Source organism: Neolamprologus brichardi, chromosome 6 (assembly GCF_056152115.1).
Source record: "Neolamprologus brichardi isolate AB-2024 chromosome 6, ASM5615211v1, whole genome shotgun sequence".
Taxonomy (NCBI): domain Eukaryota; kingdom Metazoa; phylum Chordata; class Actinopteri; order Cichliformes; family Cichlidae; genus Neolamprologus; species Neolamprologus brichardi.
The window spans coordinates 3495306-3508088 of record NC_142109.1 but is presented as its reverse complement, the minus strand read 5'-3'; the positions used below and the strand labels follow the sequence as shown (position 1 = coordinate 3508088).

Sequence of the window (12783 nt, the reverse complement as noted above, 5' to 3'; positions counted from 1 at the left end):
AAGTTTGATGTGTCACATGGCCTTCTTCCTATTGAAAAAACAAAAGTTGTATCCAAGATGGCCGACTTCTAAATGCCCACCATGGTCACCACCCATCTTGCGGAGTTTGCCCCCTCACATATACTAATGTTCCACAAACAGGACTTTAATATCACCAACCATTCCCATTTTATTACGGTTTATCCATATAAATGGCCCATCCTGTATATATATATATATTAGGGGTGCAACGATACACAAAATTCACGGTTCGGTTCGGTTCGATACTTTGGTGTCACGGTTCGATATTTTTTCGATACAAAAAATGTTCATGCCTTTTTATTAATTTGTCATTTATTAAATTTTCACAGCACATTCTGCACCACATCTCTGTGCGTTCATCATTTGTTTGAAGCCAGCTCACCTCCTGCAACCACTTTTCCGAGAATACGCGCTTCTTTTGTGGTTCGGACTCCTTCTGACATTTCTTTGGAGGTGGAGGAACATCACAGTAATTGCTTAAAGGAGCTTCTTCGACATCTTTAAGAGTTCTAAACAAATGTCTGTCCTCCTCCTGAAAATCTTATGTACGCAAACACGCGTTGCAACTTCTTATCTTGTGCGGGTTTTTATTTTGACAGCGAATGCACACCTGCGGACCACTTATGTGCAGCCCTGGTTATTTAGCTCGTCATATTGCAGCCACAGAAATTCTTTTGTCCATGAAACCATAAAGCTGCACTTTCTTTTTTCCTTATAGTCTGATTTGTCATAACCTTTCCGTTTTGTGGTAAGCTTTTCTTTGGCTGTCAGTTCTTCACCCTGACCTGTCTTATTTGGCTCAGCAGAACTAAAATATACATCCTGCTGCTTTTACACACGCACTAACATAACGCTCAGCGATTCTCTGCGCGATCAACCTCTCACATGTTTAAGCTGCGGGAGATTTCACTTGTCATGTTTGCATAGTAAGCTAACGATTGATAAGACGATGTCAGAGGAATTGGTGCGCAAATTATCATCACTCACCAATCAGTACTGTCGCTCTCTATACACAGTTCACGCGATTGCAAAGTGAAAGCAAAAAACAAGCGCAAATTCAAACGCGACTTCAGTATGTCACATATTGACAGTGGCCGATGCCAATGACATAATTACCCAGCTACATTTCCGAAAGAATGCAAAAGCATTGACATATATTTTTCCTTCCTACGATAGGCCGACGGGCAGGGCAGAGATAGATTTTGGTAGCCCGACTGGAAAAAAGCCCCAGGACGTCGGGCTAGCGATTTTGCGAGCCCTGTATCTGATTGAGGAATCACTCATCTTTGGAAAAGAGAGTTTATTATGGAGAAATGTCTCTTTCCAAAATAAAAGCTATACTATACGCTTCTTCTGGGCTATATTCTCAGCAGCATATTAAACATATCAGGTCCCCATAAGGAGAATCATGTGCTAACGGCTGTCTAAATGACTCGGGTAAAGTTTGTAGCATGCGTGCTTGTTTTTGTCTGCTTCCACTTGTCTTTGCACTAGGATGATGTCGGAGTAAATGTGCAGTCATATTGGTTGTATTCCCACTAGTGCTGTCAGCGTTAATCTGAAATGACATTAACATCACAACACGGCAAATCTCCGTTAACGAGCTACCGCGGATCACCTCATGAGTGGGGCTGGAAGACGTCAACACATTAACGAGCTAACTGCGCTAACACACTAGTTCCCACCAATTGAGCATTGCTGGCACATCCAACATACTGTTTTACTTTTGTCCATGATGCGCTTACCTTCAGGGTCATACATCACATAAAAACCAAAATAGTTCCAAACGCCAGATCTGAATGAGGGTGGGGGAGGTTCAATTTGCCATGTTGCAACTAGCCTAGCTTCTGTCTCGCTAGCTTGCCCTGCGCTCAGTGAATCTGTGTTCGACTACTCCGCCTAGGCTGCACTGTCGAGCGCAGATCCACTGAGCGCTCAACACAGACAGCATCGTCAGAAGGAAAGTTGATAAAATAAATTAAAAATGTTGTATCGTTCGATACATATGCGTACCGAATCGAAAGCACTGTATCGAACGGTTCGATATCGATACGAGTATCGTTGCACCCCTAATATATATATATATATGTATATATATATATATATATATATATGTGTATATATATGTGTGTATATATATATATATATATATATATATATATATATATATATATATATATCCCTTCCTATTGTTCCTAAATCTATATGTTTAAATGTTGTCACTAAAAGTTATCACTCATATTGTTTATAAGAATAGTATGACTCACACGCTCACAGAGAACTATTTTAGCTGCTTTATCTGCTGCTAAATCTGGAGGTTATGTAACATTTATCAGATCTGGTGAAGTGAACAGTCAATCTCTGTTCTCTACTATAACAGTGTCTTTCAGCCACCTTAAATTTTCCACCACAGTGTTAATGCACTGTGCAGTGCAATACTTTTATGCCCTTTTTCAGTACTATAATTTTTACAATCCCTCAGCAGCTGGCTCTAGGTAATCCATATAGTACAGTGTATGACCATACATTGTTATTCAGAGCTGAGGAGCCTAAGTGTTTCTCTTGATAGCGGCCTAGACTTTGAAGTACTTATCAATAATATTACTTGGTCATCATATTTCTAGCTACTGTTAGGGTGAAAAAAGTATTAATTGTTTATAAAATTATTGAATAAAGCAGTTTTATTATTTTATTTACACACAATGCAAATGTGCTCATAAACGAGTTGGTGCGCCATGTTTTAAGGCTCAAAAGCTTTATCCAGCGCTACTGTCTGGATTTGAAATATTGTTGGTGACGTAGAGTGCAGAGGGTTTTTGCAGCATCCTTACACACACATGATAACGGTTAGAATAGTCTCTAGGTCAGAAAGTCTGAACAAGATGTCCTGAACTGGACTCAGCAGTAGGATAATATTAAATAATCAATGCTAGGCAGGGTGTGTTTTTTGTTTTTTGTTTTACTTTTGGTTCCAGGAAAGGAGAGCAGAACGGACGTCGGACAGAGAAGATAGTGCTGGGAGAAGATAGCCATAATAATCTTTTGTTATTGTCATAGTATATAAGCTGCACAGCCTGTTTCAGGGTTATCCTTTGTGTAAAGCAGACCGCTGGTTTACAATGTCCATTTCTGTAAACTTGTCATTTCAACTGCTGAAGCAAATTAAATCTTTTTAAAAGACAGATACTTCTCCTGAATTTCTTCAGAAAAATATGAACACGACAAACTGGTAACCCAATGTGATTTTTCGGTTGGAAAGGAGAAAAGGAGGATTGGAGAGGCCTCTGACAGAGTTGCTGTCATATGCCAGAACTGGAGACAACTGATTCCGATCATGCTTATAGAAGGCCTTCAAAAAAAAAAAGAAGGTAAGAATGGTAAATGGCCTGCATTTCTATAGCGCTTTTCTAGTCCTTAAGGACCCCAAAGCACTTTACACTACATTCAGTCATTTACCCATTCACACACACATTCACACACTGGTGATGGCAAGCTACATTGTAGCCACAGCTGCCCTGGGGCGCACTGACAGAGGCGAGGCTGCCGGACACTGACCACCACCAGTAGGCAAACATGGGGTTAGTATCTTGCCCAAGGATATTTGGCATGCAGCCAGGAGTCAGCCTGATTCGTGGCTGACCTGCTCTGCCACCTGAGCTACAGCCACCCAAGAAGAAGAAGAGCCCGTTATATCAAAGAAGAGCCCGTTATATCAAAATCTGCAAAATTGGGCATATAAATAAAAAGTTGAAATTATAAGTTGATTTTCACCATTAAAAATCAGTTTTGTACAGGAATTGTACATGATTTTTAAGAATAAATAAAGTTAATAGGTCACAGGTCAGATTGAAACAGGTTAACGGGTTACATTAGATAAATAAGCTGAATAACAGGATTATAACTGGTTGGGTTAAATAAGTACATGCATATAATTGAGGACTTTGTACGGAAGCCAGAGAGTGGAAAAACAACCTCTTGAATAAACTTTTCCCAAGTTATACGCTAAATTAAACTTCGTTTTTATTTTTTGGTTTGATAAATAGTCAAATGATTTTAATTTAATTCTAGCTGAACTTTTTTTTTGCTTTGATAACCAATTTAATATTTATGAAACAGTAAATTGACCTTTGCTTTTATCTGATATGGTTAAATGTTTCTGGAAGGTAAATAGTGAATTGAACCTTGTTTTTGTCCAACAAATAATCTGATGTTTCTGAAAAATTAAATACTAGATTGACTTGGCTTTGTTTGATAAACAGTTTGGTGTTTTTGAAGATAAATATTAAATTGACTTTTTTTTATTTGTTATCAGTTGGTAGCTGCAGAACTAACTGGTATTTGTTTTATGTTCATTTTGCATTCTGATACTCCCACTGATTTGCCATCAGTTGTCATCAGTTAATACCTATAGAGTTAACTGCTAATTGGTTTTGTTTTCTGAATTCCATTTAAGTTGGTTTCTGATATCAGTAAACCGCTATAGAATTAGCTGGTATTTGTTTATATTTGTCTCTGCACTTTGATCATTATAAATTGATCAGTTGTGATTAGTTGAAAGCTATAGAGTTAACTGCTAATTGGTTTTGTATTCTAAACCTCCCTTTAATTGATATCTGATATCAGGAAACAGCTAAGTAAAACTGGTTTGTTTTTGGGTCTGTTTTAGGATATTGGTCAGTTTAATTGATTTTGTTAACCATCAGTAATCAACTGACAGCTATAGAATTAACTGTATTTATTTCTGATTTTTTCATTTGATCTTGAGATTGGTTTCTCTTATTTGTTGATGACAGTTAAGCACTCTTAGGGTCAACTGCTATTTGTTTATGTATGTGATCTTACATTTTGACCTTTAATTAAGTCATCAGTTTACACTTTTAGGGTTAATTGCTATTTGCTTCTGTTCCTTGCAGGTGATCTTGAGGTTAATTTCTGTTATCAGTTGATGACAAGTTAATGATCTTTGGGTTAGGTGTTTTGCTTTCGCATTAGATCTTAGGATTTGATCTTATAATGGATTTTTGTCAAAATGATAACTATTAGCAGTTCTTAAATTAACTGCTATTCTGTTTGTGCCATATGATTTTCTTTGATTGACTTTCATTTGTTTTGTATAATTAATTGCATGAGTCAATTCCTAAATGAATTCTCAGGTTGTTTTGTTTGGCTTAAGATAATTACTTTTGATTGTTAAGTTGAATCTTATTTTTGTTTGATTAACTTCTTATCAAGTATTGATAAAGATTCTTTTTGAGCTGATTCCTAAAGTTGTATTTTGACATTGTTCATTTCATCCTTTATTAATTTAGAACAGTGTGTATGTTTTTGAATAATTTACCAGCTGGGTTGAACAGCTATGAGTTTGCTTGCTTTAAATTAGAATCATTGAATAAGCAGTTTTAATTCACAATTATTTCCGTTCGAATTGAAATCTGCAGTTTCGGGAAACAGAAAAAGCATTGCGTTGTCATCATTTTAAAAAAAAAGGTTGATTGGCAAGTAATTAGTGAAGTTTAATTTTATTTTCGGTCCCAAACAAATAAGAGAAAAAAGTAATAGTAATTAGACCTGGGAGTAAGGGAGTCCTTATTCCTGGAAGAAAACAAATGTAGATAAAAACAAACATAAAAACCTAACAGGAAAAAGGGAGAGAAATTTTAACATAAACTAAACAATAAAAACAGAATTTAAATAACAAGCGTAATGGTGGGCATTGCAATTTCACCTGGAATAGAGAATTTGGGTCAATTAGAGAAATATGCCAACAACCGGATGCTGGATGGTATAGAAGATAAGAAAGCAAGATCTACAATGGAGAAGAAATTGAACAAGAGATAGGATAAGCGGATAAAGGAAGATTATATATCATCTTGTCTTGGGAGGCCAATACCCAGGAGTGCAACCATATTCCAGTGAAACAAGCTAATGAAGAACATGAGCAAGCACACTCACAATAGAAGGATGAAGGGAGGAAATCAGGGGGCTCCAAGAGGAAGGAAATGGACAAAAAGCGACAGCACATGATGACAACCATAGATATGTGCTACTCGATGCTAAGAGAAAACGGAAGACAAGTAAGAGTCCAAGATCCAGACTACAAGTTACAAGGTGAAAGACCAAAAATTACAAACATCATCACAATGAACTGGGCTGCAAACTACAACACCTGGAGCTTCTACTGTGCTTAAACTCCACCCTGAACTATCTGACTGTTTGAGTTTACCTAAATCTGACGGCACACCTGGGGACGCCGGTCATCCAGTGAACCTGAATTCAGTGAGAAGGGGTGTCACATCTGAGGGAAAACCTGATGCAAAGGAAGAAAAACAACAGGATGGTGGTGAACAGAGTGTGGAGCAGAGAAGGTGTTCCCTTGTACAAGAGGGGGCCATGAAATTGAAGAAAAAGCTAACAAGAGATTGGTCTGACATGACTACCAGAGAGGATGCAGCCATAGGTAAGCAAGCTCAAAAGGCACAGATGTCAGGTAAGAAAAGCACATGGATGCTGGGGCCCTGGTCGGAAGGAGATCCCCCCTCTTCTTCCCATAATTCCTTCCAAAACCCCTTTCTTCCAACAGACAAGCTACGAGGAGAATCCACACCAATTCCTCCAATAACAACTCAGGAGATTCCAATAGGAGAACAGTAGACTGGTAGAAAGGAGAGGATGAATGACTCATATTCTGAGAATCAGAAAGAAAACACCGAAAATGACCATGAGGAGGAGACTGCGGCTCTCAGTAAAAAACATGCCAAGAAAACTAAGGAACGTCATCAGGTCAAGGAAAAATCAAAACTGACTAAACAAATAAGAAAGACAAAGATTGCCCTGTTGAGTACAGGAATATTGGGATGAATGGGAAAAGAGAACACAACTGGATCAGAATTAGAGCTGGGAACCAACATCAAGGAACCAGGAGGAAAAAAATGACACGGAGGATGAAATTGATTATTGAGAAATACCTGCGTCTATCAACACAGGCACCGGTGTCTGCCGGACCAGACTGGTCAGCCACTTGTTCACATGACAACAACAGGAGAACCAGTTTTTCTCAAAGATATAGAAGAACTAGTGAGAAAATTACCACCTTTATCTGCTGGAGCACCAGCATGGATTTTGACTTTTGAAGACAACACAACAGGAGAGACACTTGCCATTGGAGACTTTTGTGCCTTTTCGAACAGAAGGGGTACACAGTGCACAGAGACTCTTGGAGGGAATTGGGATTGGATCTGGAACCTGTGATAGGTATCGCTTTGATCCCTCCAGAAATGCCCTGTGGGAACATATGAGAACCCAGTACCCGGGAATGAAAGATCTAAGGATACATAATGGATTGAAGTTGGAAGCCAATGAGTCCTTGATTTAATATCTGGAATGAGCAGCCAAACTCTGGGAACATCACACAGGAATGTGGCTTGACAGGAGTGAGGCAACCGTACACTTGTGGAGAAATTGGTGTGAAATTGGTTTGCCAAGATCTGTGCAAGACTCTCTTGATGGAGTGGTTGGTTTGAGTGTTATGACAGATTGATTGTGGAGTGAGGTCTTCCAACATCATGTTAGGGGAGACAGAGAATTCAGAGCAAAAGACTAAACAACAAACCAAAAGGCTGCTTAAGCATCAAAAGGAAGAAAATGAATCAGAGGTCAACAAGAACAAAGTTAAAGCTAAACAAATGGTGGCTGTGTTAGTGGACTTAAAAGAAGAAATACAACAAACACTGGCTGCTGCATTGGCTACACAGCCTGAGCATGAACCACAGCTACGAAGACAAAACCCAGGTCCAGGCCCAGGCCCAACATCTGCACCAATGTGAAATACTAGAAGAGGACACTTTGGAGGGGAACACCAGCCAGCAGTGCATGAAAGACAGCAAAGAAGACCTCAAATGGACAGAACTATTTGTTTTGCCTGTGGAATGAGAGGACATTGGAGGAATGAATGCCCGAACCAATATCCAATACCTGGACCACAACAACGGATTCCAGACTATGATAATGGGAGAGCACCAACTAACTGAGCCACTGGAGCATCCAGACCTAACCCTGTATATAGACAGATGTCGATACAGGGGAGGAAAATTTGCTACAGTATAGTGAGTCAGAGCCATGATGGAAAGACACATGAAAACATTGGAACAAGGAAACATCACATAACCTGCCTTAGCTCAGGTGGCAGAAATTGAGGTGCTCCCAAAGCACTACAACTTCAAAAAAAGAGGCAGGAGCCTACAAGATCAATGAATGGATGGAGAAAGGAACAACAAAGAATAGTGGACTCTGGAAATCACATGATGGGAGGTCAAATTGCCCCAACAAAATGTTGTCAACTATTGTTAAAACAACCACATGGTCCTTCACATGAGAGCAAAAAATTCAGAAGAACATGGAAGGCCTGTATGCAGGCCTGTAAGTGACACCCACACATGGGAGATGGTGGATAACTATGTGATGGGAATGGAACACCTACAATGAACACAACCCAAAGAAGCTGTACCAGTTTTCAAAGGGAAGTTTCCAACACTGGAGGCTCTTTTTAAGGACACTAAAATGGATTCTAAAGACATGAGGAGCTGACCAAATGACAACAAAGTATATGGAAATCTTTTTTTGACGGTGGACAGATTCAGCAAATAGGAAGAAGCGACACCCTGCGGGAAAGAAGACTCAAACCCATTCATAAAATGGCTGAGAAATGCACTGATTCCAAGATCTGAAGTACCTAGAACCATCAGATCAGACAACGGATTCCACTTTAGCAACAAACATTTGGTAAAAGTGGAGTAAACTTCTGACATCACTAATCAATGGAACATTTTACCATTCAGCATGGCAGGACATTATAGAAAGAGCTAATTAAATTTTAAAGGGGAAAATATCCAAAACCCAAATGATATTTGTGTATTATTAAGGGTATGACATGTTTATCATGTCCAAAATGGAGTTACGTAATAACAAAAACTGGTCCACATTACTGAGGTTTTTTCCCTAAAATAGTCAATCACTAAAAAGTAGAATATAGTCAGCAGGGGCATATGTTAGGATGTGGTGCTGCAAAAAAGAACAGAACACGCAAAAATAAAGACAAAAATGTAATGTATTGAGTTTTACTTTGATAAATTCAAATAACAGTGTACCATTACACCCAGAGGATCAATATGAATTTAAATGTATGCAAGTTTTGTTTATGCCACACATGGCTGATAACTGTTCTGTCCTGAGCTTTTGTTTCCTATAGCACCCAACTTGACCACACCACCAGTTTTCAGGCCAAAGGAGGGTAATTGCACATGCCTGATGCGGAGGAGTCTTACCAAAGCGGGAAAGGTAAGCCCTGATGGGGGGAAACAACACCATAAATGGTGTTGTTTCACTTATGCTCAAATTCCTCAAAATTCTTGACACCAAGGGCAGACTTTGGGGAATAATAGAAGAGAGAAACTGTTAAATTTCCTGCCCAGTAACTGGTCAGGTACTTGCACAATTATCCACTTGGGACTGCCAGTGACAGTTATAGGTCATATACAAAGATACAGCAGTCTGGAAAAAATATAAATAGATTGTCCACATTAGACAATTTTAATCTTACACAAAATTCACCAACATTTATAGATGCAAAAGGAATACCAAGAAGAGTTCCAGATAAATATAATTTGGCAAACCCAATAGCTACTGCGGGTTTGAATCTATAGCACTTTAAATAACATCCAATAAGAATGTTGACTGTATTAGTTATGTTCATTACAATTTGCAGAGATTGGCTAACCTGACCAGGAATGCAATAGTAAGTAAGTAAATAAAGTTTATTCATTTAGCGGTGTTCATAGACAGGTAGTCACAAAGCGCTGTACACAAAGATTAAAATAAACAGTACTAAATAATAATGGACCCAAAACTGAACCCTGTGGAACCCCGCAGGTTAGGGCAGCAGTGTTAGAGGATAACCTATCAGTCCTAACAGAAAAGGTTCTGTCTGATAAATAGGAAGAAAACCAGTCTAAGGCGGTGCCAGATATACCAGCCAGAACATTCAGTCTGTTAAGTAGGATTTTGTGGTCGATGGTATCGAAGGCTGCGCTAAGATCAAGCAAAATGATCACAGAACAATTCCCTGCATCAGATGCCATTAGTAGATCATTATAGACCCTTAAGAGAGCGGTCTCCGTAGAGTGCTGCTTTTGAAAGCCAAACTGAAAAGGGTTGAAAATCTGCAATCGGCATAGTAAGGACCTGAACTGAATTTCTACAATTTTTTCTAGTAATTTACTTATAAATGGCAATCTTGAAATAGGACAATAATTACTAGTGGAGGTAGGATCTAGATTCTGTTTTTGTAACAGAGGAGTTACCTCAGCATAGGACGGAACACAGCCTTGCCTCAGTGAATTGTTGATGATGGATAGTAATGTGGGACCAATGCTGGTGAGAGTCCCGGACAGGACAGAGGAAGGTAATATATCTAACGAGCATGATGAGGATTTCATTTTACCTATTACTGCAGTTAAGTCATTGAGTGTAATTGGAGAAAAAGAATAAATGAACCGGGACAACAAGGGGCATCTTCATAAGGGGAGGCACTTGAGGAGATTTTGGATCTCAAATCCATCACCTTATTTACAAAGTAATTGAGGAAAGTGCTACAGTCTTCATCAGAAAGTAACACAGCATGTTGAGTTGGAGGAGAAACAATACTGTTGATGGTATCAAATAGAATTCTTGGATTATTTTTATGACGATTTATGAGATTATTGAAGTAAGAGGATCTGGCCTCTTTGACTGACTCATTATATAAGTGAAGAAGTTCTTTGAAGTGTTCTTGATGGACAACCAGACCAGTGGGCTTCCAGAGACGCTCTGCTTTTTGACAGGAGCGTTGAAGACCACGGGTTTGATTATTTAACCATGGTGTGCGGGAACTAACAGTGCAACGACTAGTTTTGAAAGGAGCAACCTGATTAAGAATGGTAAGACAGTGTTCATTAAAAGAATTAATAAGGATGTCAACATCATCAGAAGTAGGTTTAAAATTAAAAAGAGAAGAAAACGTAAAAATGACAGAGTCATCAATAAAGCACCTAATAAAACTTTGGGGAAGAGACTGATTTGACAGATACATTAAAAAAGACTGACTTATGGTCGCTAAAAGCAACATCATTTAAGTTCATGTGGTCAAAGGAAACACCACAAATGAAGTCCAGAGTATGCCCAGCTGTGTGAGTAGGACCTGATACATGCTGAACAAAATTGAAAGAGTCCATAATGCTCAGGAACTCCTTAGTGGTACTATTTGATGAGTCCTCTGCATGAATGTTGAAGTCACCAACAATGATGACCTTGCCCAGTTTAATGGTGGAAGTTAAAAATTCTTTTAGGTCTGACAGAAAAGACGCAGCAGACCCAGTTGGACGATAAATTAAAATGCAGTATATGGGCTGTTCTCGTCCAGTTTTTATCATAATCATCTTAAAAGAGTTGTAACAGCTTGAGGAGATCATCTGGCATAAAAATGTCTTTTTAAAACTTACCGCTGTTCCACCTCCCCGTCCAGATATCCGAGGTGCACAGAGAAGTGAACAGTCAGCGGGACACAGCTCTAAAAGATGTGAGACTTCATTCTCACGCTGCCATGTCTCAGAGATAAACATAAAATCAAGCTTCTCCGTACAGAACAAGTAAAGTAAACGAACACACGGACGAAGGCAGCGGGACAGCCAAAGACAGGCGCCATCTTGCACCAACAGTCCTGTGTCTCCTTGTTGTAGTCCTCAACAATAACAGGACTGTCAGAACAGTCGATGTTAAAGTCACTTATCACAGTCCAGAAAAGCATGGCGTTGGATATGCTCTTGGCGGAAAAGGATTGGTGTGATCAAGGTGTGGTTTGGCTTTTTGTATGTATATTTCAAATGATACATCTCCGGATGAGTCAGTTACCAGGACATGGAAGGACTACAGACATTATCAAATGAGGGGAAGGAATTTTCTGGGATTGAAGATCCTCTGGGTGAGTGGTTGACTAAAACATTCGGAAAATATCAAGCTTTTATTTTATAATTGCCATTGTGTCACTGGCTACATTTACAGCTCTATTGACTTGTTCTGGGTGTTATCTGTCCCATATTTGAGGACTCTAGTTAACTGATTGATAACAACGGCACTAATGGAAGAACATGCAGTACCATCCTATCAGACGTTATTGTTGGTTGGGATCAGTGATGAATCAGGTGAGGAGGATTCATGGCTGAGCCGAGACATAAATTGGAGCCGCTAGGCGTTGAGAGGTAGGGAAGGCTAAATGTATATTTCTTATTTTCATGCTTAGGCTTTTACTGATTAAAAGAAACTGAGTCATATTTAGAAAATAAAATGCCTGTGTTCGTTTAGTGGGTTCTCATGAGTGGACAAGCTGATGGTCTGGAAGACCCAGTATCTGACTGACTGAATGGGGATGACAGCTGATTTAGTGCTTAATTGACCACGGGATCTCACCCCAGTGAAGAGGGAAAGGCTGAATGGCTAAGTATTACACTGGAATGGAACCTGTGGGATAGCAGGCTGAACAAAACACATGCTCTTTTATTCACATGTAAAATACGTGTGAAAGGAGGGACTGTTAGGGTGGAAAAATTATTAATTGGCGAGGTTGGAATTGAACTGACAGGAGGATTCACAGCAGATGTTCGTGCTGGGAGAAGATAGCCATAATAATCTTTTGTTATTGTCACAGTATACAAGCTGTACAGCCCGTTTCAGGGT

The 12783-nt window shown here is 39.2% G+C and overlaps 2 protein-coding genes across 3 annotated transcripts in view; one reads left to right on the top strand and one right to left on the bottom strand.

Annotated features, from left to right (window-relative positions):
• The window catches only part of LOC148102407 (uncharacterized), a 179692-nt gene that overhangs the window by 92561 nt on the left and 74348 nt on the right, over positions 1 to 12783 (top strand). The window lies entirely within an intron of this gene.
• The window catches only part of LOC148102409 (protein NLRC3-like), a 60794-nt gene that overhangs the window by 29051 nt on the left and 18960 nt on the right, over positions 1 to 12783 (bottom strand). The window lies entirely within an intron of this gene.